The 27,265-nt window shown below is 47.7% G+C and overlaps 1 protein-coding gene across 15 annotated transcripts in view; it reads left to right on the forward strand.

Annotated features, from left to right (window-relative positions):
- MYO18A (myosin XVIIIA) overlaps window positions 1-27,265 on the forward strand; it is a 136,490-nt gene that overhangs the window by 15,607 nt on the left and 93,618 nt on the right. For 2 of the 15 annotated variants that reach the window (XM_063598687.1, XM_063598690.1), the window contains exon 1: window positions 13,877-14,015. The exons of 10 other annotated variants lie outside the window; for them this stretch is intronic. The gene's annotated coding sequence lies outside the window, so the exon portion shown is untranslated. Of the gene's footprint in view, window positions 1-13,876; window positions 14,016-23,911; window positions 24,543-27,265 lie in introns of those variants that run through there. 3 more of the 15 variants (XM_063598686.1, XM_063598696.1, XM_063598689.1) reach the window with 3 other exon arrangements.

Raw genomic sequence — 27,265 nt, forward strand, 5'->3', positions numbered from 1 at the left:
TCCTTCCTTTGTTCCTTTTTTTGGGACGGAGTTTCGCTCTTGTTGCCTAGGCTGGAGTGCAATGGTGCAATCTCAGCTCACCGCAACCTCCGCCTCCTGGGTTCAAGCGATTCTCCTGCCTCAGCCTCCCAAGTAGCTGGAATTACAGGCATGCGCCACCAAGCCGGCTAATTTTGTATTTCTAGTAGAGACAGGGTTTCTCCATGTTGGCCAGGCTGGTCTTGAACTCCTGACCTCAAGTGATCTGCCCGTCTCGGCCTCCCAAAGTGCTGGGATTACAGGCGTGAGCTACTGCACCCAGCTATTGTTTAATTTTTTAATTTTTTGTAGAGATGGGGTCTCCCTATGTGCCCAGGCTCATCTTGAACTCCTGAGATCAAGTGCTCCTCCTGCCTTGGCCTCCTAAAGTGCTGGGATTATAGGTGTGAGCCACTGCACCCAGCCCAAATAGATTTCTATGTAGAGCCATTTTCCAAGGAAAGAATAATGGAGACATAACCTGGTTTTGTTCATTCTGTCTCTGCTGGGAGGATTATAGCCCCCCTCTATAAGTGGGAACTCTGAGCTGGAGACAGGTGACAGGATTTGCTGGATGCTATGTGGGAAATCAGGAGACCCTGGTGGTTACTCTTTCTTTGGAACAAACTGGATTTGTGGAAATTACTTGTGGTTTTAGAGCCATTGAGACTTGAGTTTTAATCCTGCCTCTGACATTATCTATAATAGCTGTGTGGTCTTGGCCAATCTCTGACCTTTTAAAGCCTCAGTTCCTCATTTAAATAGGAAAATAACAACATCGAGTTTGCAGAGTTGTTGGAAGGATTAAAATGGGAGTGGTCCACCTTGCTCTGGTTTGGTACATGGTGGAAATATAGCTCAGGTCCTTTTTCCCATGCTCATAATCAGCTAGTCAGTGACCTTCTTCTCCTGGGCCCCATCTGTTCTCAGGGAATTTAGCCAGCTCTTCTCCGTGACTATAATCAGGGCTCTTGACTGAAGGGAAAGCCACTTTCCATGTAATTTTGACATCTTGTGCCATGGAAATAATTAATACATTTATTGTCTTAATACATCTATTAATTAAGCAAATAACTACTGGTCAGTATAATATGGTAATCAAACTTTAGGCTTCAGGGACAGAGATCTGAGTGCTAGTCTTGGCTATGCATTTACTAGCTGCGTGACCTGGGCAAGTTACTTCTACTGTCCACGCCTCATTTCCTCATCTGTATAATGGGGATAACAGTGCCTACCTCCATGGGCTTTGCTGAGAGTATTAAATGAGAACACACATATGGTGTTTAGCAGTAGCTATTATTACCCTATCATAATCCCAGCAATGTGCTTGGGACTAGGGGGAGGAAGAAGTATAAATAAGACTGGTTTTGAAGCATCACAGTCAAAAGACATGATGACAAATAAATTCCATATACATTCATAGAATGATAAATGTGGTAAAAGAGACAGAAAGTGCTGGAGTCGGTGAGGGACGACCAACTCCTCCTGAAGGGGTTGTGGGGCAGCTCCACAGAGAAGCTAACATTTGGAATAGACCTTGAAGGACTAGTGGACTCCCTCAACTTGGGAGATGGGGAAGGATGTTTCCAATGGAGGGGGCAGCACATACAAAGGCATGGTGCTATGTTCTGGGGAGAGCAAGGCATTTCCCATGGCTGCTGCATGTAAAAAGTCTTTTGGGTTATGCTAAGAAGTTTGGATTCTGCTGGGCATGGTGGCTCACACCTGTAATCCCAGCACTTTGGGAGGCCTAGGCAGGCAGATCACTTGAGCCCAGGAGTTTGAGACCAGCCTGGGCAGCATGGTACAACTCCGTCTCTACAAAAGTTACAAAAATTAGCTGGGAGGGGTGGCATACACCTGTGGTCCCAGCTACTTGGGAGGCTGAGGTGGGAGGACGACTTGAACCCAGGAGGCAGAGGTTGCAGTGAACCAAGATTGCACCATTGCACTCCAGCCTGGGTGACAGAGCCAGACCCTATCTCAAAAAAAAGAAAGTAAAAGAAGCTTGGATTCTATTCCCTAGGCCAGGGGTCAGCAAACTACTGCCCTTGGGTCAAACAAAGAGAGAGGTGGCTGTTATGCTACATGTTTTTGTAAATAAAGTTTTTTTGTTTTTGTTTTTGTTTACTTTTGAGACAGCCTCTTACTCTGTGGCCCAGGCTGGAGTGCAGTGGCATGATCTTGACTCACTGCAACCTCCGACTCCCGGGCTCAGGTAATCCTTCCACCTCAGCCTCCCGAATAGCTGGGAGCACAGGCACACACCACCACACCTGGCTGAGTAAATAAAGTTTGACTGGACCACAGCCATGCCCATTCATTTGTGTATTGCTTTTGTGCCACAATAAGAGTTGAGTAGTTGAGACAGAGACCATCTGGTCCCCAAAGCGTAAACTATTTACCATCAAGTCCTTTACAGAAAGTGTGCTGACCCCTGAGCTGGGCCATTGGGAACCTTTGAGGAATCCCAAGCCAAGAACTGACATGATCATATTTGTATTATGGAAAGACAACTCTGGCAGCCACATGGAGGACCAGTTAGAGGGGATGAAGCGGAAGCAGGTGACCACGAGAAGGCCGTTGCTATTGTCCAGCTAAGAGTTGACAAGGCCTGAATTGAGGCGATGGCAGTGGGAATGAGTGGCTGATGGAGATCTGAGAGATTTTTGTTGTTGTTGTTTGAGGTGGAGTCTCGCTCTGTCACCCAGGCTGGAGTGCAGTGGCATGATCTTGGCTCATTGCAATCTCCACCTCCAGGGTTCAAGCGATTCTTGTGCCTCAGCCTCCGGAGTAGCTAAGATTACAGGTATGCGCCACCACACTTAGCTAATTTTTAGTCGAGATAGGGTTTCACCATGTTGGTCAGGCTGGTCTCAAATTCCTGACCTCAAGTGATCTGCCTGCCTCGGCCTCCCTAAGTGTTGGGATTACAGGCGTGAGCCACTGCACCCAACCTAGATTTGAGAGACAGTTAGGGATTAGATCAGTAGGACTTGGTGCCTGAGGATGGTGGCTGAAGGAGAGGAAGGAGGCAGGGAAAGCGGACTTCTGGCCCCAGCAAAAGAGGGTTAGGGTTATTAACCAAAAGGAAAAAGTCTGTGGTGAAGGTTATACATTTCACTTTGGATACAGCTTGGGGTATTTGTAAGTGATGGTGGAAATACCAGGCTGGCCTCTAGAGTAATGTCTGCGTGGAGATTTGGGAGTTATCCACTGTGTGGGAGGTGTTTAGGAGTCCTGAGAATGAACAAGATCTCCCACGGAGGGAGTGTAGGATCATAAGAGCAAAAGGCAAAGGAAGAAATCCTGAGAAGTGTCAGCAATGAAAGTCAAACAGAGGAAGTATATCTAGCCAGGAGATCCACAAGTACTTCTGGAGGCCAAGTTCTAGAAGGAAGGCAGGTCAAATAGGCATTGACTAGCAGGCCAGGGAGGCAGGCTCTAGAATTAGCAATTGGGCGGTTACTGCTTGGGTGACCAACTCACACCCAGAACTTTCTCAGTTTTAGCACTGAAAACTCCCATCCTGGGAATGCCCTCAGTCTCAGGCAAACCAGCAGAGTTGGTCACCCTACTGCTGACCTTACCATGAGTGATGTCAAGAAAAGTTTAGCTTGCAAAGAGCTAGCTTCTGAAGGTATCAATTTTCCTTAAAGTTGATGACCTAAGTCCTAAGTTGAACCTTTTTTTTTTTTTTTTTTTTTTTTTTTTTGAGACAGAGTCTTGCTCTGTCGCCCAGGCTGGAGTGCAGTGGCGCGATCACACCTCACTGCAGGTTTGACCTCCCACACTCAAGCAATCCTTCCACTCAGCCTCCCGAGTACCTGGGACTACAGGCACACCTGGTTCGTTTTGATTTTTTGTGGAGATGGTATCTCACTGTGTTGCCCAGGCTGGTCTCAAACTCCTGGGCACAAGTGACTAGGTTGATCCTTTCTGAATCACTCCAACCATAATAACAAAAAGCTCTCTTTGTACAGCACTTGACCATTGTATGACCTCATTTGATCCTTACAATAACCCTGCGAGGTAGGAGTTTGTAGGTGCAATTGCACAGGAGTGGAGATTGGAGAGGTTGGCGTTTGATGAAGCACCTGTGCCAAGTAAGTGGCAAAGGCAGGGCTCAATCTCAGCCTTTTAACTCCAGAAGCATTTGCCTGGCTGCCTCCTGGTTGTAGATGTCCATAGTCTGGGGAGCTGGGCTCCTGGCTGGCAGGGCTATGGATCCCCTGCTCACTGTAGAATCAGGCAGAGGTCAGGAAATTCTTGGAAGTGTAGAAGGAGCCCCACAGCTATGTGTAGATCAGTGCAAGAGTAAGGCTGTAGGTTCATAGAAAGGCCACTACATAAACTTATGCCATCAGGGGTTTGTAAGAGGGGCCATATTCTATGCAATAGCCAGGCTCTTAAACAAATTTTTCTTGTGGTAAAATATGCATAACCTAAAATTTACCTTTTTTTTTTTTTTTTTTTTTAAAGACAGGGTCTGGCTCTGTCACCCAGGGTGGTGTGCAGTCATGTGCTCATAGCCCACTGCAGCCTCGAACTCCTGGGCTTTAATTATTTTATGTATAAAATAGTTAATCTCTGCATTTTAGCTATTTTATGTGTACATTTAAATTATTTTATGTGTACAATTCAGTGCCATTAAGTACATTCACAATATTGTACAACCATCACCACTATCCATTTCCAGAACTTTAAATAATCCCCAGTAGAAACTCCATACCCATTAAACAATGACTCACAATTCCCCCCACCCTTAGTCCATGGTAACTTCTATTTTCTGTCTCTATGAATTTGCATATTCTAGTTAGCTCATATAAGGAGAATCAAACAATATTTGTCCTTCTGGGTCTGGATTCTTTCACTTAGCATAACATTTTTAAGGGTCATCCATGTTGTAGCCTGTATTAAAATTTCATTCCTTTTTATGGCTGAATAAAAATGTGCATACGTTGTATGTATATGCCACATTTTGTTTATCCATTTATCTGTTGCTGGATAGACTCTTTTTATATTCTTATATTTCAAGTGAAGACAATCATTAATTTCTGATATCTTAAAGTATCGTTTCAGAGACAACTGGATACTATGTGCTTCCAGATATAAGAAATATTCTTGCCAAAAAAAAAAATCAAACTCAAAGCTGATCAAGCCTCTAGATCTATCTACCAATGATAGGATATCAAACTACATTATGTGGATGCAATAAACAAAATCCTGACTGTGAGAAAATCTATAGGATAAATGATCATGTTTCTTCAACAAATAAGTTGCAGGGGGAAAACAGAAAGAGATAGAAGGGAAACCTGTAGATTAAAATATACTTAAAAGTCATGTCAACTCACTGCAATGTGTGGATCTTGATTCAAACAGACATTTTTTTTAAAAAAGACATTTACGGAGACAATTGGAATTTATGGAGATCATTCCATCATGGAGATAATAGAATGTTTGACGATATTAAAACATTATTGTTTAAGGCCGGGCATGGTGGCTCACGCCTGTAATCCCAGCACTTTGGGAGGCTGAGGCGGGTGGATCACCTGAGGTTGAGAGTTCGAGACCAGCCTGACCAACATGGAGAAACCCCATCTCTACTAAAAATACAAAATTAACTGGGCGTGGTGGCACATGCCTGTAATTCCAGCTACTCCGGAGGCTGAGGCAGGAGAATCACTTGAACCCAGGAGGCGGAGGTTGCAGTGAGCCGAGATCGCACCATTGCACTCCAGCCTGGGCAACAAGAGTGAAACTCTGTCTCAAAAAAAAAAAAAAAATTATTGTTTAAAAATTGGTATGACCATTGTATTATGGTTTTGTTTAAAAAATAATCCTGGCTGGCGCAGTGGCTCACGTCTGTGACCCCAGCACTTTGGGAGGTTGAGGTGGATGGTTCGCTTGAGCTCACGAGTTGGAGACCAGCCTGGGCAACATGGTGAAACTCCGTTTCTACAAAACAAACAAACAAACAAACAAACAAACAAAAATTTACCTGGGCATGGTGGTGCGTACCTGTAGTGCCAACTACTTGGGAAGCAGAGGCAGGAGAATCACTTAAGCCCCAGAGGCAGAGGTTGCAGTGAGCCAAGATCGTGCCACTGCATTCCAGCCTGGGTGATAGAGCCAGACCTTGTCAAACCCTTACCTTTTAGAGATACACAATGAAATTCCCTTTCTTTCTTTCTTTCTTTTTTTTCTTTCTTTCTTTCTTCTTTCTTATTTTGACAGAGTCTCTCTGTTGCCTAGGCTGAAGTTCAGTGGTACAATCTCAGCTCACTGCAACCTCCACCTCCTGGCTTCACAGGATTCTCCTGCCTCAGTCTCCCAAATAGCTGAGATTACAGGTGTGTGCCACCACGTCTGGCTAATTTTTGTATATATATTTTTTTAACAGACAGGGTTTCACCATGTCGGCCAGCTGGTCTCAAGCTCCTGACCTCAAGTGATCCACCCGCCTCAGCCTCCCAAAGTGCTGGGATTACAGGCATGAGCCACCGTGCCCAGCCTTTTTTCTTATTTTGAGACAGGGTCTCGCTCTGTTGCTCAAGCTGGATGCAATGATGTGATCTTGGCTCACTGCAACCTCCGCTTCCCTGGCTCAACTGATCCTCCTGTCTCAGTCTCCCAAGTAGCTGGGACTACAGACACACATCATGCCAGGCTAATTTTTTTTGTTTTGTATTTTTTTGTATTTTTAGTAGAAGCAGGGTTTCACCATGTCAGCCAGGCTGGTCTCGAAATCCTGACCTCAAGTGATCTGCCTGCCTTAGCCTCCCAAAGTGCTGGGATTACAGGCATGAGCCACAACGACCCGCCTGAAATTTTTTTTTTTAATTCTAATTTTTTTTTTGATTTTTACTTTTTTTGAGTCTCACTCTGTCACCCAGGCTGGAGTACAGTGGTATGATCTTGGCTCACTGCAAGCTCCGCCTCCCAGGTTCACGCCATTCTCCTGCCTCAGCCTCCTGAGTAGCTGGGACTACAGGCTCCTGCCACCATGCCCGGCTAATTTTATGTATTTTTAGTAGAGACGGGGTTTCACTGTGTTAGCCAGGATGGTCTCAATCTCCTGACCTCATGATCCTCCCACCTTGGCCTCCCAAAGTGCTGGAATTACAGGTATGAGCCACCGCGCCCGGCCTGGCCTGAAATATTTTTATATAAAATTATTTGATATCTGGGATTTGCTTCAAAATTATACTCAGTGTGGGGGTTGGGGAGTAGGTGGAAAGATAGTTGAAACAATATTTCTGTGAGTTGATAACTATTGAAGTTGTATGCTGGCTACTTGGGGGTTTATTATATTATTTTGTTTACATGTATATGTGTTTGACTTCCTGTTAGTAGCTTTTTTACCTCATTTCAGAGACAAGTTTCTTCATTTTGGACTGATCTTCAGCCAATACTCTAAGAATTTAGCTTTAAGTTTCCTGGAGAGCATTCTCCACCCACACTCCAAGTTTCTGCACAAAGGGTAAAGGATCTTAAGCTAATAAATGCAATAAGCTAATAAATGTTTGAGGAACATTTAAAGGTGTGCTTTTGACGTTTGAACAACACCAGCTATCAGGCAGATTTGCAATTCTGTGGACTTTTAAAAAAGCAGACTTGCTTATTTTCAATTCTTTTTGGAGAGTCATATCATGGTAACTTACCATATGATAGGCATCATCTTACACACTTTACCATTTGCTATATCTTCTAAGCCTCACAGTAACTCTACATATTATTATCAGCCTCCATTTTACAGATGAAGAAATAGAGGTTCAGAGAGATTAATAATTCCTAACACTTGTTAACCACTTACTGTGTTTCGAGCACTGGGCTAATTGCTTTAAATGAATTTGCTTATTTTATTATCTCACATCCTTACAAGGTAGGCAATATTAATATTATTATTATTATTTTTGAGACGGAGTCTTGCTCTGTCCCCCAGGCTGGAGTGCAGTGGTGGGATCTCGGCTCACTGCAACCTCTGCCTCCCAGGTTCACACCATTCTCCTGCCTCAGCCTCCCAAGTAGCTGGGACTACAGGCGCCCGCCACCACGCCCGGCTAATTTTTTTGTTTGTTTGTTTGTTTTTTAGTAGAGACGGGGTTTCACCATGTTAGCCAGGACGGTCTCTATCTCGTGACCTCGTGATCTGCCTGCCTCGGCCTCCCAAAGTGCTGGGATTACAGGCGTGAGCCACTGCGCCTGGCCACATTATTATACCTCTTCTATAGATGAGGAAATTGAGGTTTAGAGAGGCTAAGGAGCTTGCTGGCAGCTGCTAGAGCCAAGCATCCTCTCTGTGAGGCCCCAAAGCCCAGGCACTCACCACTCCACCCAGGATGCAGCCCAGAGCTTCAGGGCAAGCATTCCAGGCTCTGCTGTTTATTAGTCACAGTGCCTTGGGCAAATTAATTCACTTTCCCAAGCCTGGTTTCTAATCTGTGAAATGGGGATAAGACTAGCATCTCCCTAATATGGTAATTCTGGGGATTAAGTGAGACAGTGGATTAAGGGGTTAGCATAGTGCCTGACCCATAGTTAGGCTCCCTTGATATAAGTGATTTTTATTACCCAGCTGCTTTCTGGGGTGGAGGGCTTCTTGATTAAAGTCGGATCATTTTAGGACTTTAGGAATCTTCTGGAAAAATTGGCCTTCCCATGACCATCTGGGTGATTTTATGTGGATACTGCTCTGGCTTTTTTCTGTGCGAAGAGGAGAGGGGTGCTTTACTTTTACTTTTACTTAGAGCTAGGGCAGGGTTTATTCTGGCATTTGGGAAGGAAAAGACTAAAATCAAGTGACGAAGAACCAGAGTTACTGTGTCAGTGTGAGTGCTGCCCTGGAGTTTCAGTCTTGCTTAGTGTCTGAAACTGGTTCCTGGTTCAGGCAAGAAGAGCTCTCAGGGACACCATATGCTACCCAGAGAGTGCCCTAGGTGTAGACACATGTAAATAAAAGAGTTGTTGACTGGCATGTGGTGGCTCACGCCTGTAATCCCAGCACTTTGGGAGGCCAAGGCAGGCGGATTACCTAAGGTCAGGAGTTTGAGACCAGCCTGGCTAACATGGTGAAACCCTGTTTCTACTAAAAATACAAAAAGTTAGCCAGGTGTGGTGGCGGGCGCCTGTAATCCCAGCTACTTGGGAGGCTGAGGCAGGAGAATCGCTTGAACCTGGGAGGCGGAGGTTGCAGTGAGCTAAGATGGCACCATTGCACTCCAGCTTGGGCAACAAGAGTGAAACTTTCTCAAAAAAAAAAAAAAGAGTTGTTAATATACCTATTCATTTCACTGCCATGGTGTAGGGAAAAGAATGGGCTTTGGAGCCTTAGGGACCTCAGTTTGAATCCTGACTCTGCTACTCTTAGGCTGGGTACAAGTCACAAAGCTGTCTGTGCTTCATTTCCACAACTATGAGTTAGGAAAGATAACCAAGCTAACAGCTATAGAATGCTTACCATGTGCCGGGCATTGTTCTTTTTATATATTAAATCATGTAATTTTTAAAAATTAATAAATACAAGGCCGGGCAAAATGGCTCACGCCTGTAATTCCAGCACTTTGGGAGGCCTAGGTGGGTGGATCACCTGAGGCCAGGAGTTTGAGACCAGCCTGGCCAACATGATGAAACCCCATCTCTACTAAAAATACAAAAATTAGCCTGGTGTGGTGGCACATGCCTGCAATCCCAGCTACTTGGGAGGCCGAGGCAGGAGAATCACTTGAACCTGGGAGGCAGAGGTTCCAGTGAGCTGAGATCACAGCACTGCACTCCAGCCTGGGTGGCAGACTGAGACCCTGTCTCAAAATAATAATAATAAATATTATTTTAAAAATCAGTTTAAGTTCACAGCCAAATTGAGCATAAAGTACAGAGATTTCCCATATGCCCCCTGCCCCGACACATGCACAGCCTTCCCCACGATCACACACTTCACCAGAGTTGTACATTTGTTACAATCGATGAACCTACATTGACACATCAGTATCCCCCAAAGTCCATGGTTTACATTAGGATTCACTCTTGGTGTTGTACATTTTGTGGGTTTTGACAAACACATAATGACATGTATTCAACAGTGCGGTATCACACAGAAGAGTTTCACTGCCCTAAAAATCCTCTGTGCTTTGCATTTTCATCCCTCCCTCAACCTTAATCCATGGCACCACTAACCTTTTTATTGTCTCCATAGTTTTGCCTTTTGCAGAATGCCATATAGTTGGAATCACAACATGTAGCCTTTTCAGATCAGCTTCTTTCACTTATTAATATACATTTAAGTTTCCTCCATGTCTTTTCATGGCTTGATAGCTCATTTCTTTTTTAGTGCCACATAATATACCATTGTCTAGATATACCATAGGTTATTTGTCCATTTACCTACTGAAGTTCATCTTGGTTGCTTCCAAGTTTTGGCAATTATGAATAAAGTTGCTACAAACATCATGTGCAGGATTTTGTGTGGACATAAGTTTTCAATTCATTTGGATAAATACCAAGGAGTGGGATTGTTGGATTGTATGGTAAGAATATGTTTCATTTTCTAAGAAACCACCAAACTGTCTTTCAAAGTGGCTATACCATTTTGCTACCAGCAGAGAATGGGAGTTCCTGTTGCTCTACATTCTTGCTAGCATTTGGAGTTGTTGGCGTTTTGAATTTTGGCCAAAATCCAAATTTAGGTAAATAAAGTAGTTTCACCTCATGGTCATCTTAGTTTGCTATTCTCTTTTATTTTTTATTTATTATTATTTTTTGAGACGGAGTCTTGCTCTGTCACCCAGGCTGGAGTGCAGTGGTGCAATCTCGGCTCACTGCACCCTCTGCCTCCTGGGTTCAAGTGAATCTCCTGCCTCAGCCTCCTGAGTAGCTGGGACTACAGGTGCGTGCCACCACACCAGGCTAATTTTTGTTCTTTTAGTAGAGACAGGGTTTCACCATGTAGGCCAGGATGGTCTCAATCTCTTGACCTCCTGATCCACCTGCCTCGGCCTCCCAAAGTGCTGGGATTACAAGTGTGAGCCACTGCACCTGGCTTTAATTTGCTATTCTCTAGTGACATACAATGTTGAGTATCTTTTCTTTTGCTTACTACTATCTGTATATCTTCTTTGGTAAGGTGTCTGATCAGGTTTTTTACCCATTTCTAAATTGGGTGGTTCATTTTCTTATTGTTGAGTTTTTAAAACTCTTTGCATATTTTGGATAACAGTCCTTTATCAGATGTCTTTTGCATATTTTTAGTAGAGACGGGGTTTCACCATATTAGCCAGGATGGTCTCGAGCTCCTGATCTCGTGACACACCTGCCTCAGCCTCCCAAAGTGCTGGGATTACAGGCGTGAGCCACCGCACCTGGCTTTAATTTGCTATTCTCTAATGATATACAATGTTGAGTATCTTTTCTTTTGCTTACTGCTATCTGTATATCTTCTTTGGTAAGGTGTCTGATCAGGTTTTTTGCCCATTTCTAAATTGGGTGGTTCATTTTCTTATTGTTGAGTTTTTAAAACTCTGCGTATTTTGGATAACAATCCTTTATCAGATGTCTTTTGCATATATTTTATCCCAGTTGTGGCTTGTCTTCTCATTCTCTTGACAGTCTTTTGTAGAGCAGACATTTTTAATTTTAATGAAGCCCAGCTTATCAGCTCTTTCTTTTATGGTGCCTTTGGTGTTGTATCTAAAGAGTCATTGTGATACTCAAGGTCATCTAGGTTTTCTCCTATGTTATCCTCTAGGAGACAGTTTTATAGTTTTGTGTTTTACATTTAGGTATATAATCTATTCTGAGTTAATTTTTGTGAAGGGTATAAAGTCTGTGTCTAGACCCCCCCTTTTTTTTTTTTTTGCATGTGGATGTCCAGTTTGTTGAAAAGCCCCATGTGTTGAAAAGACTAAGCTTATATAATTTTCAAAACAAATTTTGAGGGAGGGAGTCACTGTTATTATCCCAATTTTTTGGATGAACAAAGTGAAGCACAGAGAGGTGATTTATAAAAAATCACCCAGAGTAACACAGCTAGTACTTTACAGAACTGAGATTTTGAATCCAGGCAATCCAGCTCCAGAGTCCATGCACTCAACCCCTATCTATAATAATAATGTCTCCCTCATAGGTTCATTGTGAGGAGTAGAGATAGTGTCTAGTATATAGTAGGTACTCAGGAAACACTAATGATAGTCGTTGTCCTACTTAGCCTGCAAGGTTCCGCTCAAATGTCATGTTTTTGGGGTTTTTTTTTTCTTTTTTGGAGACACAGTCTTGCTCTGTCGCCCAGGCTGAAGTACAGTGGTGTAATCTCCGCTCACTGCAACCTCTGCTCCCCAGGTTCAAGAGATTCTCCTGCCTCAGCCTCCCAAGTAGCTGGGATTATAGACATGCACTACCACGCCTGGTTAATTTTTTGTATTTGTAGTAGTGATGGGGTTTCGCCATGTTGGCCAGGCTGGTCTTGAACGCTGGCCTCAAGTGATCTGCCCACCTCAGCCTCCCAAAGTGCTGGGATTACAGGCATAAGCCACCATGCCTGGCCTCAAATGTCATGTTTTTGAAGCTGCTCTTCTCACTCCTCAAGCCAAATAAGCCTCCCATCATAGCACCTATCTCATCATCCAAGTTATGCCAGCATGGTGAACCCTACTACTGTCACAGCTCAGGTCTACCTGTTCCCCATGTGATTTCCCTGGAGATATGCCATGTCTGATCTCCTTCTGTGTCACCCCAAGTGCCTGGGGCTGCACTTGGCACTTAGCAGGCAGTTTGTTAAATTGAATTTGAGTTGCATGTTATTCCAAAATGTGTATCCCGCCTGGGTCTATTCCTCAGGAACTCCCTAACTCTTACTCAACTCTCTGCTTTCTGAGCCTCCTTGCTCCAGCCTTCCCTGGTCTGTCAGGTTGGGCTGCCCTTGCCTGGAGAAGTTCCTGTTTGGGCTGTCTAGGGAGGCAGCAGCCTTTGTCTGCTACACCCTTCTTCCTGCACCACCCCACTCAGTTTCTTCCACATTCTGGCACACCCCACTCCAGCATGGACACTGCCCAGGGAAGTGTCCCCATTTCTTTCTTTCTCCAAACTCTAGACATAGCACCTATCTTGGAGGCCTGGTATCTGGATGTCCCTTGGCCTCTCCCAGGAAGTATAAACTGTCTTCTTGGTGGGTAGAGCAGCTCACTTGATATTTACAGCACACAGTGGACCCAGGGACAGACTGCATTCCAAAGAGCTTCTGAAAGTGTTAATCTTGGCATTGGTGAACTCCTTTAGGGAGTGAGTGGCACTTACAGCCATGGCTCCCGGGCCCTGGTACGCCTCTTGATCCACTCCATTTTGAGGCAGGGCTGTATCAGACCAAGCTATTGGGAGTCTGTTTTTACCTTGGGGAGTGCATTCTGGCAGTGCCATCTCGGACATGGCAGGCAGTACCTGGTCTGGACTGAGCCTGGGGCACCATCCAGCAGGGCCGTGTGTGTGCCTCTGCAGAGCCACCTTGGGAGGAGGCGGCCAGTAAGACTTAATTGCTTCCTTTAGACAGCACTACCTTGAACACAGCCTGCAGAGTTCGGTGCCTGCCTTGGACAGCCCCTCTTCTATACGTTCATCATGACCCTGGTGCCTGTCCTAGGCAGTGCCACTCAGCCCCTTTCGGACCCTTTTCGGACAGCCTCCAGTGCCCAGTGCAGACAGAAACTCCAGGCAGGGCCTCTCTCAGACACAGCGAGAGGGGCTTCGGAGTCCACAGCGGACGGAGGCTGCCAGGGCAGCGCCCGGCCCGCCTGGCCCACGTCTGGCGGCGCGCACTGGCGCTGCCAGGCAGGCCGGGCGTTTATCCCCACAGCCGCCAGCAGGGAGCTCCCTTTCGGCTCGGCCTGCGCGGTCGCTGGGGGCGGCGCTGAGCTGCGCCGCGCTGCGCTCTGCTCCAGCCCTGACCGGGCCGAGGCTGCTGGATGCCGCGTCTCCGCTTCTGCTGCCTGCCGGGCGGGCTCCGGTGGCCGGTGAGTGCGGGTCGGCGGCGGCGGCCGCTCGGTGGCGGGCCCGGCTTGGTGGGGCGGCGGGGCGGGCTCCGGCCGGGAGGGAGGGCGGGCGGGCGGCGGGGCCCGCCGGCTCCTCCTCCTCCTCCCCCGTCCCCTGGAAGCAGCGGCCCGGACTCCCGGCTCCCGTCCCTGGCGGCGCCGTGGAGCTCGACGCCCGGGGGTGGGGGCCGATCGGGAGCGGCGGGGAAGGGGGAACCACCGGCCCTTCCAGCCAACCTGGGGGGCGCAGGGAGGCAGGACAGGGTGGCCTTCAGTGTGGGGGGATTTGGGGCTTGGAGGCGCCCAGGTGGCCCGGAGCTGCGGGGTGGGGGCTGCAGCCTCGAGGGTGGGGGGACTTCTCCTGCCCCCGTCCAGGCCCCACGATGGAGCGAGCGAGCGAGCGGGGCGCTGAGGAAGGCAGCGGGGAAGGGGAGCACCTCTACCGACCCTTTTATCCCTCCCAGCGGCCTTCACTCTTTCACTGCCGGGCAGACTGCGGGCTCCTCTCAAAGGAGCAGCTGCTAGACAGCTGGCAAAACAATGGAGACCCCGCTTCCCTGGGCCCCCTCCTCTTGGGACAGAAGATGAGAGGGTGAATGGTGGCAGGCTTTGGGGATCAGGGAGTGCAGGCTGTGCCCTGCGACTGAATGCTCACCTCACCTTTCCCTGCAGAGGGGTGGGGTGCGTGTGGGAAGGTCGGACAAGCTGCCCCAGGCCTCTGGAGAGACCGCCCCGACGCCCCGCCCTGCTAACCTGTCATGCCAGTTGTTTCGCCAATGGGAAGGGGAGGTGGTAGGGGTGGCTGCCCCCTCACCCTGCCCCTTGTTAGTGGGGGTGCGCTCCTTGGTCCCAAACCCGGCCAGGAGTGTGGGTCATGTTCCTGGGTGCGATAAGGCCCGCAGGGACAGGCCAGGCATTGGGGCTTTGTTTTGGGGGTGGAGATGGGGGAGTTGCCCTACTGCAAGGCACATGTGTCTTGCTGATTAGTTGGAAAGGTTGCGGCCAGAATGAGCTAGAGGTGGGGGGTGGGGGAGATGGGGAGGAAGACAGCCAGTTTGTTTTTGAGCGGGTATTCATTTTGCCTGACCACTTTGCCAATGGGGCATGTGTTTGGCGCTGGCCTCATAGTTTGTATTTGTGTGGGGAGGGCTGGGGGAATGCTTCCTGAGAGGGACTGTCCTGGCTAGGGCTTTCATTCCCTCAGATGGCCGCCCCGAATTAAAGAATTGGATTCCCTCGCTGCTTCACCCTGCCAATGACTTGGGCTAGTTAGTGTGGGTTCGTCTTGTCTTTTGGAGCCCCTGGCGTGTCTGTGGCCGAGAAGGCCTCATCAGTGCCCCTGTGGCAAGTGAGCTCTGGGAAGTGTGTATGCACTGGGGTGTGCTGGAAGGGAGGGGAGGCCACCTGGGTGATTAAGAGCAAGATCACCTGAGCAGGACGGTGAGTACAGAGCCCATTGAATCAGCCGCCTTTCCCTTGTGCTTTGGAGCCCTTTTCTTGAGCAGGTTGGTGCCCTGTTGTGGTGGCAACAGGCCTGGCCTAATGTTCCCCACCCTTTTTAGTTCAGGGGCTACTTTCTATCTGGAGATATTGAAAGTTGCTCTCCTGAGGTCTCTGGCTTCCTGACAAGCCTCACTGGCTCTTTGTCCATGGCTTCCCACCTCCTCAGCTTCCTCTCGGTTTTTTTGCGATGAAGTCTTTCCAGGAAACATCCTCCTGGTTTCTGGATTTGACATGACGGGTTATATATAGCCTCGGGTGGAGGTGTGCTTGTCCATTTTGGGTTGAGGACATGGGGGTTGTGGCCTCAATTCCAGGAAAACCATGGCTTTGGGGGCAGCTATTGTGTTGAGGGGATTAGGGGAATGAGAAGGGTTGTAGGTGGGGGTGGAGGGTGGGCATGGGAGGGGCTACAGGCTGGCGGTCACTTCCTTTGGGAGCTTTGAACTTTGAACAGTTGATGACCTGGTGCCTGGTAGCTCTGAGTGTCTAGTTTGTTTACTCTCTCCTGGCCTGGCCCAGGTGCCAGAGTGTGTGCCTGAGGGCTTCCTCCTGCGCCCCAGACTTTCCTCATGTGGGTTATGCCCTTCCTGACTCCCACCTGGTCTCTCAGCCTCACTCCTGGGTCTTCTGGGTAGCCAGCCAGTTCCCTGGAGGCCCCCTCACTGGCCCTGGTAGTGGCTATTCATTGAGGACTGCATGTGTCTTCAGAAACTGGGCCTGAAAACTCTGGGTCCCCCAGAGGCAGGTACCTAAAGGTGGACTGGGTGGGGCAGAACTGGGGCTCATGTGGAAGGGAGAATCCACCCTGCTGAGGTGGAGCTGGGAGTTGTTGGAACTCAGGAAGCCTTCATCTGGACTTGCTGTGTCACAGGTCTTCAGGGCAGCAGGGTTGTTCTTAATCCTTCAAACCAGAGGTCTCTCCTCAGCCAGATCCTCTCACCTGGGGTGGACGCCACAGGCAGGAGCCAGAGCATCCACGTGAGCTGGGTTTTGTTGGTGGCCTGGGGTCCCAGGCCTGAGTGTGGTGGGAAAACTGAGGGGCTCTGGCTGGTTGTTGTTTAAAGGTTTGGGGCAGTAGGAGGGCCCAGCCCACTGTCTGCTGTAAGTGACAGGTTCCCACAGGACTTGGGATTGGTAGGGCAGCTTGATGGAGTTTAAGTTCTGCTTTGGGTCAGACCCCCGGGTGCTTTAAGATCTGCACACCCCACCCCTATCACCATTTTTCCCCCTAGCATTTTCCAAGGTGGCCTGAATTAGAGGAGGTGGGGAGGTGCCGAGGTAGGAGCTGGATTGGGAGGGGTGGTGAGCAGACCTGGTGAGCCTCCACTTCCCACCTTCACTTCCCTGCCCTTCTCTTGAGGTAGGAATTGCAGGGCTTGTAAAATGTCAATTTCCCTTGACATTTTAAACAGTTTAGAGTCAGGCAGCAGTTTTGGTTGTTAGACTGATGATTTTACAGGACCCAGGGCCCTTTCTGTCTGCCAAGTAGTTTATCATCACTTACAAGAGATTATTGTGATTATTCTCTAATATTCAGAGAGGTTGGATGATGGGCTGAAGGTCACACAGCAAGTCAGAGGCAGAGCGGGATTACAACCTGCAGTGTGTGGTTGAGCAGAATAGCTCTCCAGCAGAGGCTGAGGGCCAAATCTGAGCTGTCAGGCCCTTGAAGATACTGTAGCTGAAATAGTGGAGGCTTAGAGAGGGGAGGGGACTTGCTCAAGGTCACACGGAAGGGGATGTTAGCGGAACTGAGCGCCAGGCGGTGCACCTGGAAGAGCAGCAGGGAACCTGGCGGGGCCGCAGGAGCTCTCCCGCTCGCGTTCCTCCATGGCCCGCGGGATTGCTGCCTTCCGGGGGAGATGGGATCGCAGCGGGAGGCGCCGCGGGGCTGCGGCTGCGCCGGCCCAGCCGCGGGGAAACGCCAAGGGCCGCCCGGCTCCCCGCGCGGCGGCGTGAGGGCTGGCTAATGTCACGTGAGAAGCGTGCAGTCGGCGTGAGGGAGCACACCTGGAGCCAGATAAGCTCCGTGTGACCTGGCAGGGAGTCACCCGGCGCTGCGGAGCTCAGCACAGCCGGCCGGGAGGAGGCTCCCCCTGGAGCACGGGGCCAGGCCAGGTGCTGGCTACCCCTCCGGCCGCTGCTACAACCCTTGGCGAGGGGCAGAGCGCGGGGAGAGAGCCGGGGTCCCGGGGCTGGAGGAAACGGCCGCTCAGGGAGGTCAGAGGCCAAGGGAGAGAGGCCGGCTCTCTCGGGAAAGTATTTCCTTTGTATTTATTTATGAGTGTGGTCTGGGGGTGGGGGTGGGAGGACTGACCTAAGTATCTATCCACCACAGCCAACTCTGGGCACCCTTGTCTTGGGACTCTAACGTTATAGTTTCCATTTCCTGGGTTTTTTTTTTCTTTTGCCAGCTGCTAGGTGACCCATTTAAATGTGTCCCCACTTACAGCCACAAGACACCAGTGAACTCTATTTTAACCAAGTCCCCCAAGCCACTTTTCAGTGTCAGGCTTTTCATGTCTTTTACAAGACATGAAGGCAATCCTTAAACTGACCATTACCCTGTTTGCAGCTTTACTGCTGGTGGATTACCTACTAGTTTGTCCATTTTTTTTTAGTCTGGAAAAAAGTTGAATCATTAGGTAGAAAGCTAAAGCGTTACTAAAGTGTTACCCTTCTTCTCCCCTACTCTCCAGAGATGACCACTGATAAATTTTTGGATCGAATTTTTCCAGACTGCTGTTTTTTTTGAGAAGGAGTCTCGCTCTGTCACCCAGGCTGGAGTGCAGTGGCGCAATCTTGGCTCACTGCAACTTCCGCCTCCGGGGTTCAAGCAATTCTCTGCCTCAGCCTCCCGAGCAGCTGGGATTACAGGCGCCCACCACCACGCCCGGCTACTTTTTTGTATTTTTAGTAGAGACAGGGTTTCACCATCTTGGCCAGGCTGGTCTTGAACTCCTGACCTCGTCATCCACCTGCCTCGGCCTCCCAAAGTGCTGGGATTACAGGTGTGAGCCACTGCGCCTGGCCAGACTGCTTTTTAAAAGCTTGTTATATATATTTTAGGCATTATATATGTTTGTAGTTTAATATATGTTTTATAAAATATCATCTTATATAAATATTTAAAAAATTTCTGTAGGAGGCCGGACACAGTGGTTCACACCTGTAATCCCAGGACTTTGGGAGGCTGAGATAGGCAGATTGCTTGAGCCCAGGAATTTGAGACCAGGCTGGGCAACATGGCAAGACCCTGTCTCTACAAAAAATACAAAAGTTAGCTGGGTGTGGTGGCGAGTGCCTGTAGTCCCAGCTACTCAGGAGGCTGAGGTGGGAAGGATCGCTTGAGTCCCAGGAGGTTGAGGCTGCAGTGAGCCGAGATCGCACCACACTCTAGCCTGGAGGACACAGTGGGACCCTGTCTCAAAAAAAAAAAAAAAAAAAAAAAGATGAAATAAAAGTAGAAGAAAAATGATAGATAATCCCACTCCCTGAAGCTCCTAGGTGTAAGCAAATACACATTTACCAGATGAATGTTCTTATAAAAAATTAAAATATAGCCCGAGTGCGGTGGCCCATGCCTATAATCCAGTACTTTGGAGGCCAAGGTGGGTGGACCACTTGAAGCCAGGAGTTCAAGATCAGCCTGACCAACATAGTGAGACCCCATCTCTGTTATTTAAAAAAAGAAAAAAAATTAAAATATGGATGAAACACAAGTCTATTTGACCCTTCTAAAATTCCAGTCTCCTCCCCAGAGCATATGTTTTTCCTACACATATGCAAATATTGTACACAATGTACATGTAATATATTCATGCACATATATAGACATAGGTTTTTAAATTTTAGCAAAATTATAAACTATCCTGCAACCTGTTTTTTCACTTAACAATATAGTATAGAATCTTTCCAGGTCAGTGTATACAAATCTACTTCATTCTTTTTACTTTTAATTATACAACTGCTCAGTTGTATAATTTAGCTTTTTTTTGAGATAGAGTCTCGCCCTTTTGCACAGGCTGGAGTGCTGCAATGGCGTGATCTCGGCTCACTGCAACCTCCACTTCCTGGATTCAAGCGATTCTCCTGCCTCAGCCTCCTGAGTAGCTGGGATTACAGGTGCGCCACTACGCCGGCAAAGTTTTGTATTTTTAGTGGAGATGGGGTTTCACCATGTTGGCCAGGCTAGTCTCGAACTTCTGACCTCAAGTGATCTGCCTGCCTCAGCTTCCCAAAATGTTGGGATTACAGTTGTGAGCCACCATGCCCAGCATTTTATTATTTTTTTTATTTTTTATTTTTTGAGACATAATCTCCCTCCACCCAGGCTGGAGCACAGTAGCACGAATCTTGGCTCATGCAGCCTTGACTTCTAGGCTCAAGTGATCCTCCCACCTCAGCCTCCCAAGTAGCTGGTATCACAGGTGTGCACCACTGCCTAGCTACTTTTGAAAAATTTTTTTGTGGAGTCAGAGTCTCACTGTGTTGTCTAGGCTGGTCTCAAACTCCTGGGCTCAAGCAGTCCTCCCGCCTTGGCCTCCCAAAGTGCTGGAATTAGAGGCCTGAGCCGCTGTACCTGGCCAGTTTTACTATTCTCTAGTAAGGACTTTTATATTTATAGACTTGCTATTATAAACAATGCTGCAAGGATTAGCCATGTATATTATGTGAATGTACCTATAGATGTCTTATAATGGAATTGCCCAAAGAATATGTACATAAATATTTTCATATGCCAGGTGCAGTGGTGGTGCCTGTAATCCTAGCTACTCAGGAGGCTGAGGCAGGAGGATTGCTTGGGGCCAGGAGTTTGAGACCAGCCTGGACAGAATAGCAAGAACCTGTCTCTAAAACAATTTTTTAAAAGTTAGCCAGTAATGGTGGCGCACACCTGTAGTCACAGCTACTCAGGAGGCTAAGACAGGAGGATCACTTGAGCCCAGGAGTTCAAGTCTGTAGTGATCTATGATTGAGCCACCAAACTCCAGCCTGGGTGACAAAGCAAGACCTTGTCTCTTAAAAAAAAATTTTTTTTTCACAGATACCACTAACTTGACCTCTGAAAATACATTAGTTGGTGCAAAAGTAATTGAGGTTTTTGCCATTAAAAAGTAACGGCAGGCCGGGTGCGGTGGCTCACGCCTGTAATCCCAGCACTTTGGGAGCCGAGGCGGGCGGATCACAAGGTCAGGAGATCGAGACCATCCTGGGTAACATGGTGAAACCCCGTCTCTACTAAAAATACAAAAAATTAGCCGGGCGCGGTGGCGGGCGCCTGTAGTCCCAGCTACTCAGGAGGCTGAGGCAGGAGAATGGCGTGAACCCGGGAGGCGGAGCTTGCAGTGAGCAGAGATCGTGCCACTGCACTCTGGCCTGGTGAAAGAGCAAGACTGCATCTCAAAAAAAAAAAAAAAAAAAAAAAGGCCGGGCGCAGTGGCTCATGCCTGTAATCCCAGCACTTTGGAAGGCCGAGGCAGGCAGATCACCTGAGGTCAGGAGTTCAAGACCAGCCTGACCAACATGGAGAAACCCCGTCTCTACTAAAAATACAAAATTAGCCGGTCATGGTGGCGCATGCCTGTAATTCCAGCTACTCAGGAGGCTGAGGCAGGAGAATTGCTTGAACCCGGGAGGCGGATTGCAGTGAGCTGAAATCGGGCCATTGCACTCCAGCCTGGGCAACAAGAGCGAAACTCCGTCTCAAAAAAAAAAAAAAAAAAAGTAACGGCAAAAACCATAATTACTTTTGCACCAACCTACCAATTTGTGTTTCCACCAAGACTTATGAGACTCCCTGCATCCCATGCCCTAATTGATTGATGTTATCAACCTTGATAGTTTTTACTAAACTGCTAATTGAAAATAGTATACCTCAATTTCACATGTCTGTGAATGTTATGGAGGCTGAATACCTGTTCATGTTTGATGGCCATTTGTATTTCTGCCCCTACAAATTGCCTGTCCATAGTATCCTTGGCACTAGCTACGTGGGCCCTCTGGACTCAAGCCAGTGTGATCCAGCTTGGCCTTGTGCTTATCAAGTTACCTTCACTTCTTTGGGCTTTACTTTCCATGTACAAAGGTTTTGACTTATTTTAGTCATACTTGTGTACTCTGTTATCCTCTCTACTGTGTCATTTAGACGGCAAAAACTGTGCCCTGCTACTATTAGGTACCTCTCTGAGGGTAATTAAATATATTTCATTTAATTCCCCCACCTTAGGTGGTAGGTACCATTATTATCTCCATTTTTATAGATGGGGAAATGGAGGCATGGAGGCCTTAAGTGATTTGCCTGAGATTTCATAGCTATTTACTCATATTTTTTTCATTTTTATTTAATTTTTTTTTTTTTTCTGACAGAGTCTTGTTCTGTCGCCCAGGCTGGAGTGCAGTGGCATGATCTCGGCTCACTGCAACCTCTGCCTCCCAGGTTTCAGCGATTCTCCTGCCTCAGCCTCCTGAGTAGCTGGGATTACAGGCGCATGCCACCATGCCCAGCTATTTTTAGTAGAGACAAGGTTTCACCGTGTTGACCAGGCTGGTTTCGAACACCTGATCTCAGATGATCTGCCCTCCTCGGCCTTCCAAAGTGCTAGGATTACAGGCATGAGCCATCGCGCCCGGCCCTGTTTACTCAGATTTGTTCACAGGTTTGTTACTTGATATCCAAAGCCCGAGCTCTTGACACTGGGCTTATTTATCTTTATGTTGCTTGCCTTTAGGAAGTGGCTGATAGATACATATTTTTTCCCAAAATTTTATCACAATGACCTGCAAACATTCAGAAAAGTTAAAGAATTTTGCAATGAATACCCTCCATTTCCTAGATTCTACAATTGACATTTTCCTATCCTTGCTTTTACACATCTGTATCCCTTGATCCATCCATCGGGCTATGGTTTGTTTTTTTTTTTTTTCTTTCTTTCTTTTGAGACAGGGTCTTACTCTGTTACCCAGGCTAGAATGCAATGGCATGATCATGGCTCAATGTAGCCTCGACCTCCCAGGCTCAGGTGATCTTCCCACCTTAGCCTCCCAAGTAGCTCCCACAGGCATGCACCACCACATCCAGATAATTTTTTGTATTTTGAGTAGAGACAGGGCTTTGCCATGTTGCCCAGGCTTGTCTCCAACTCCTGAGCTCAAGCGATCTGCCCGTCTCGGCCTCCCAAAGTGTTGGGATTATAGATGTGAGCCACCTTGCCCAACCTCATCAAGCTGTCTTAAAATTTTACACATCTCAAAGTAAAACGTAGACATCAGTATATTTCGCCCCAAATACTTTAACATACATATCATTCACTAGAGTTCAACATTTGTTTATAGTTCTTTTCTTTTGAGTGAATATTTACAAACAATGAATGCACAAATCTTTTTTTTTTTGAGATGGGGTCTTGCTCTGTCTCCCAGGCTAGAGTGCAGTGGCGCGATCATCTTGGCTCACTGCAACCTCCGCCTCCCAGGTTCAAGCGATTCTCCTGCCTCAGCCTCCCTAGTAGCTGGGACTACAGGTGCGTGCTGCCACGCCCGGCTAGTTTTTTGTATTTTTATTAGAGACGGGGTTTCAGGATGGTCTCGATCTCTTGACCTCGTGATCCACCTGCCTTGGCCTCCCAAAGTGCTGGTATTACAGGCGTGAGCCACTGCGCCTGGCTGAACGCACAAATCTTATGTGCACCATTTGATAACTTGACAAGTGCATATACTTATCAACCCAAACCGCTATCAATATACAGGACATGAATATCACCCCAAAAAGTTCCCTCATGCGATCCCACTCCTACCCCCACCATAGGTTAGTTTTGCCTGCACTAGAACTTCATATAAAGAGAATCATACCCATATGTGCTCTTTGTCAAAGACTTCTTTCCCTCTCACTTGACATCATGATTTTGAAGTCCATCCCCATTGTGTGTATCTTTAGTTGTTTCCTTTTTCTTGCTGAGTAGTATTCCATTGCATGAATATGAGCATTGTTTATGCACTCTGATGGACAGATAGATGTATATTTGAGGTTAATGGTCATTGCCTTCGGGATGCTTACTCTCTTAAAGTGATAGAGCAGCTGAGTTGACAGATTGTACTTTCTTTTTGTTTTTGGGGATAGTAAGAGCAAGATAATTCGGGTCCATACCCTAACTTACATAGATGCCTTCCTTTTCTTAAAATTAGGAAAAACTTCTTAGAGTATGATGAGGAGAGAAACGCAGAAAAGGAAGTCAGGAAAATTATAAGGTTACCTTTACTGGAGTGGAGGGAGAGGGTAGGAGAGGAATGGGAGGCAGATGGAAACTGCAGCCTGGGATAGGGGGTAGGAAGGTAGTGGTATCAGAGCTGTTGGAGACTTTGGACCTGAGGCCAGGAGGTGCCGGAAAGTGCAAGGTCTACAAGAAGGCCATGGAGCAGCAGTCGCATTGCAGATCTGATCCTGGACGGGAGGCTGCAGGCAGCCAGGCAGCTCTAGACTCAGGAGAGAACCAGTCCACAGCCAGGCCTGGCAATTATGGGGATGACAGTGGGGAAGAGGTGCCTTGTGAGCTGTGAAGATTGTGGTGGCAGGACAGGGGTGGTGAGGGAAGGGCTGGCATAGCCTCATTTTCTGAAGGCCCCAGGGTTGGGATGAGAGGGGTGCCTTTGGCAGAAGGTTAATAACTTAACCTGTGTCCACAGGAGACTTAGATATTTAGAATTTTAGAGCCAGAAGAGATCTAGATCATGTAGTTCAACCTTGAGCAGAGTGACAGGCTCAAGGTCCCCCAGCGATTTTTTGGCAGATCCAGGCCTAGATACCAAATCTCCTGAAACTTCTGGCCAGCGCCATCCCTTGTGCTGCTGCTGTGACCGTCTGCTGTCCTGCCTGCTGCAATGACAGTGAGGAACAAGCTTTTGCTCAGACTTTTTCAGGGACCTTTCCAGCCCAAAGATCCTAGAATTCTGGGAGATCCTTTCCACTCATATTACTCAGCGATCTAGCCCCCAGCAAAGAGCCAGGATTGGGTAAGCATTATAGATCGAGAATTGGGCGTCTTGGTGGGACAGCATTCTAGTCAGTTGGGTTCTCTGTGGTTGAACTGAGGCCACGATACTCTTGTTGGTCCCATCCAAGTCCCCAAGGTGGATTTCTTTCTTCATTTCTTCCACAAGTGCCCCTGGAGTTATCTTCTAAACCATCCCTTTAAGATGGTGCAGGCAGTGGTGGGTAAGGTATAAGGTGGGCAGTAACAGCTGAAGACCCCACATCTTGGTTTATGGTAGGTCTGTGCCACACCCCATCAACAGTCAGGAGGAGAGAGACTCCCCTCGTCACAGTAGAGCCCTGAAGAGAGAATGCTGGCTGTCAGGTACTCCTCCACCCCAAATCAGTCCAGACCTACCTGGCCAAGGCCCTTGGCTGTGTGCCTTTTGGGCCCTAGATTTCCTGTTTTCTAACTCCCAGGTACTGTGCATGTAGCATTTAGAACCAACAAGTTCAAGGCTAGGCGCGGTGGCTCACGCCTGTAATCCCAGCACTTTGGGAGGCCGAGACAGGTGGATCATGAGGTCAGGAGATCGAGACCATCCTGGCTAACACGGTGAAAACCCATCTCCACTAAAAATACAAAAAATTAGCTGGGCGTGGTGGCGGGCACCTATAGTCCCAGCTACTTGGGAGGCTGAGGCAGGAGAATGGCGTGAACCCTGGGAGGCAGAGGTTGCAGTGAGCCGAGATTGCGCCACCTCTGCCTCCTGGGTTCAAGTGATTCTCATGCCTCAGCCACCCGAATAGCTGGGATTACAGGCGTGCGCCATCATGCCTGGCCAGTTTTTGTATTTTTAGTAGAGATGGGGTTTTACTATGTTGGCCAGGCTGGTCTCGAACTCCTGACCTCTGGTGATCCGCCCACCTCGGCCTCCCGAAGTGCTGGGATTATAGGCATGAGTGGTCTTGAACTTCTGACCTCAAGTGATCTGCCTGCCTCAGCCTCCTAAAGTATTGGGGATTACAGGCATGAGCCACTGTACCTGGCCTTGAATTATGTTTCTTATGGACAGCACTGCTCTAGAAAGGAGATGAGTTGGTATGTCAGGAGCAACACAAGTCAGGATGCTGGGCAGGGGGAAGCAATTAGCCATTGCACTACGGCCTTTGGGAATTTCTGACCTTGATACCTTCCTGAGCATTGTACCAGGGTTGAAGGATGGTCCCTCTCAGTAGACTGGGGATCCCGGAGGGCCCTGCTTGGTTGTAGGGGTGGAGCACACAGAGAGGAAAGGCCTGTCCAGGGCCTGGCAAGAGGCCATTACTAGAAGGGATAAGCTTGTAGATCCTCTGTATGAAACTCAGAGGGGTAGGCTTTCAGAGAGAGAGAAAAAATGTCATTTAATTTCCAATTAGGTGGCATGGCCTATTTCTTCTTCTTCTTCCCTGCTGGTTAGAACAAGAAAGACTCTCTCAACTCTTCCCACCAGGTTTTTATTGGTCCTGTCCCCAGTTAGATGTGCAGGGGGTTGGGTAGGTTGGTGGGTAGGTTTCACACACCCTGGGGCTGGGATTTTCTTTCAGGCTACCACAGTTTTCTTCCTGGGGCTATATTTAGGTGTTGGTCTGGGGAAAAGGATGTGAATTTTTTAGGATCCTGTTTATCCAGTGGACCCTACCCCACCCCCACCTCGCAGCTGTCTATCCTCTGTTTGGTCTGGAACTTCCCTTCCTTCTCTTGCTGCTTTACTTTGGTCACCCAGGCCCTAGAAAGAACACAATATTTGCCACTGAATCCCAACATCACCATTTATTAGCTGTGTGACAACTAACATATACTTAATTTTCTGTATCCCATTTTCTTCCTTTGTACAGTGGAAATAATGATATCTACCTTGTAGGAATGCTGTGAGGTTCAGAGGAGATAGTGCATGTAAAGTGCCTGGCATTAGGCCTAGCCAGTGGTAGTCATTAAATAAATGTTGGTTCCTTTGAGTTCTTCTGTTAGGCGGTGGCTAAGGGTGCTACTCTAGGGATAACAGGCTCAGGAAAGAGTCCAAAGAATGGGATGTCTGTTGCTTAAACGAACATTGTCTGTGGGAGGTGATGTTGCATTGAGTCCCTTTTCTTTTTCCTTTGAGTTTGAATCTTTTTTTTTTTTTTTTTTTTTTTTTTTTTTTGAGACAGGGTCTCACTCTGTTGCCCAAGCTGGAGTAGTGTGATCATAGTTCACTGCAACCTCGACCTCCTGGGCTCAAGCAATCCTCAGATTCCCAAGTAGCTAGGAATGTGGGCATGCACCAGCATGCCTGGCTAATTTTTAAAATTTTTTTTAGAGATAGGGTCTCACTGTGTTGTCCAGGCTGGTCTTAAACTCCTGGGCTCAATCGATCCTCTTGCTTCAGTCTCCCAAAGTGCTATGATTACAGGCATGAGCCACCCTGCCTGGCCTGTGTTTGAATCTTAAGTCAGGTCCCAGGTTGGTTTGAAGCATTCTCTCACCAGGAGGTCAGGTCTCCCACATACTACCTCCAGATACACCTAAGCCTTGGTCTATCAAAGATTCAAGGAAATGACAGGCTTTGGAATCTGGGCTTTTACCGCCTTTTTGGAATCTGGGCTTTTACCGCCTTATCTAAACCTTAAGTTTCCTTATTTGTAAAATGGGGTAATAATAGTAACTACCTATAGAAGGGTCGTAAGGATTAAATCAATGGAGACAATATTGGGTAAAGCAGAGTGCCTGGCACATAGCTAGCAC

The sequence above is a fragment of the Pan paniscus genome, chromosome 19 (assembly GCF_029289425.2).
Source record: "Pan paniscus chromosome 19, NHGRI_mPanPan1-v2.0_pri, whole genome shotgun sequence".
In the NCBI taxonomy this organism is placed as follows: domain Eukaryota; kingdom Metazoa; phylum Chordata; class Mammalia; order Primates; family Hominidae; genus Pan; species Pan paniscus.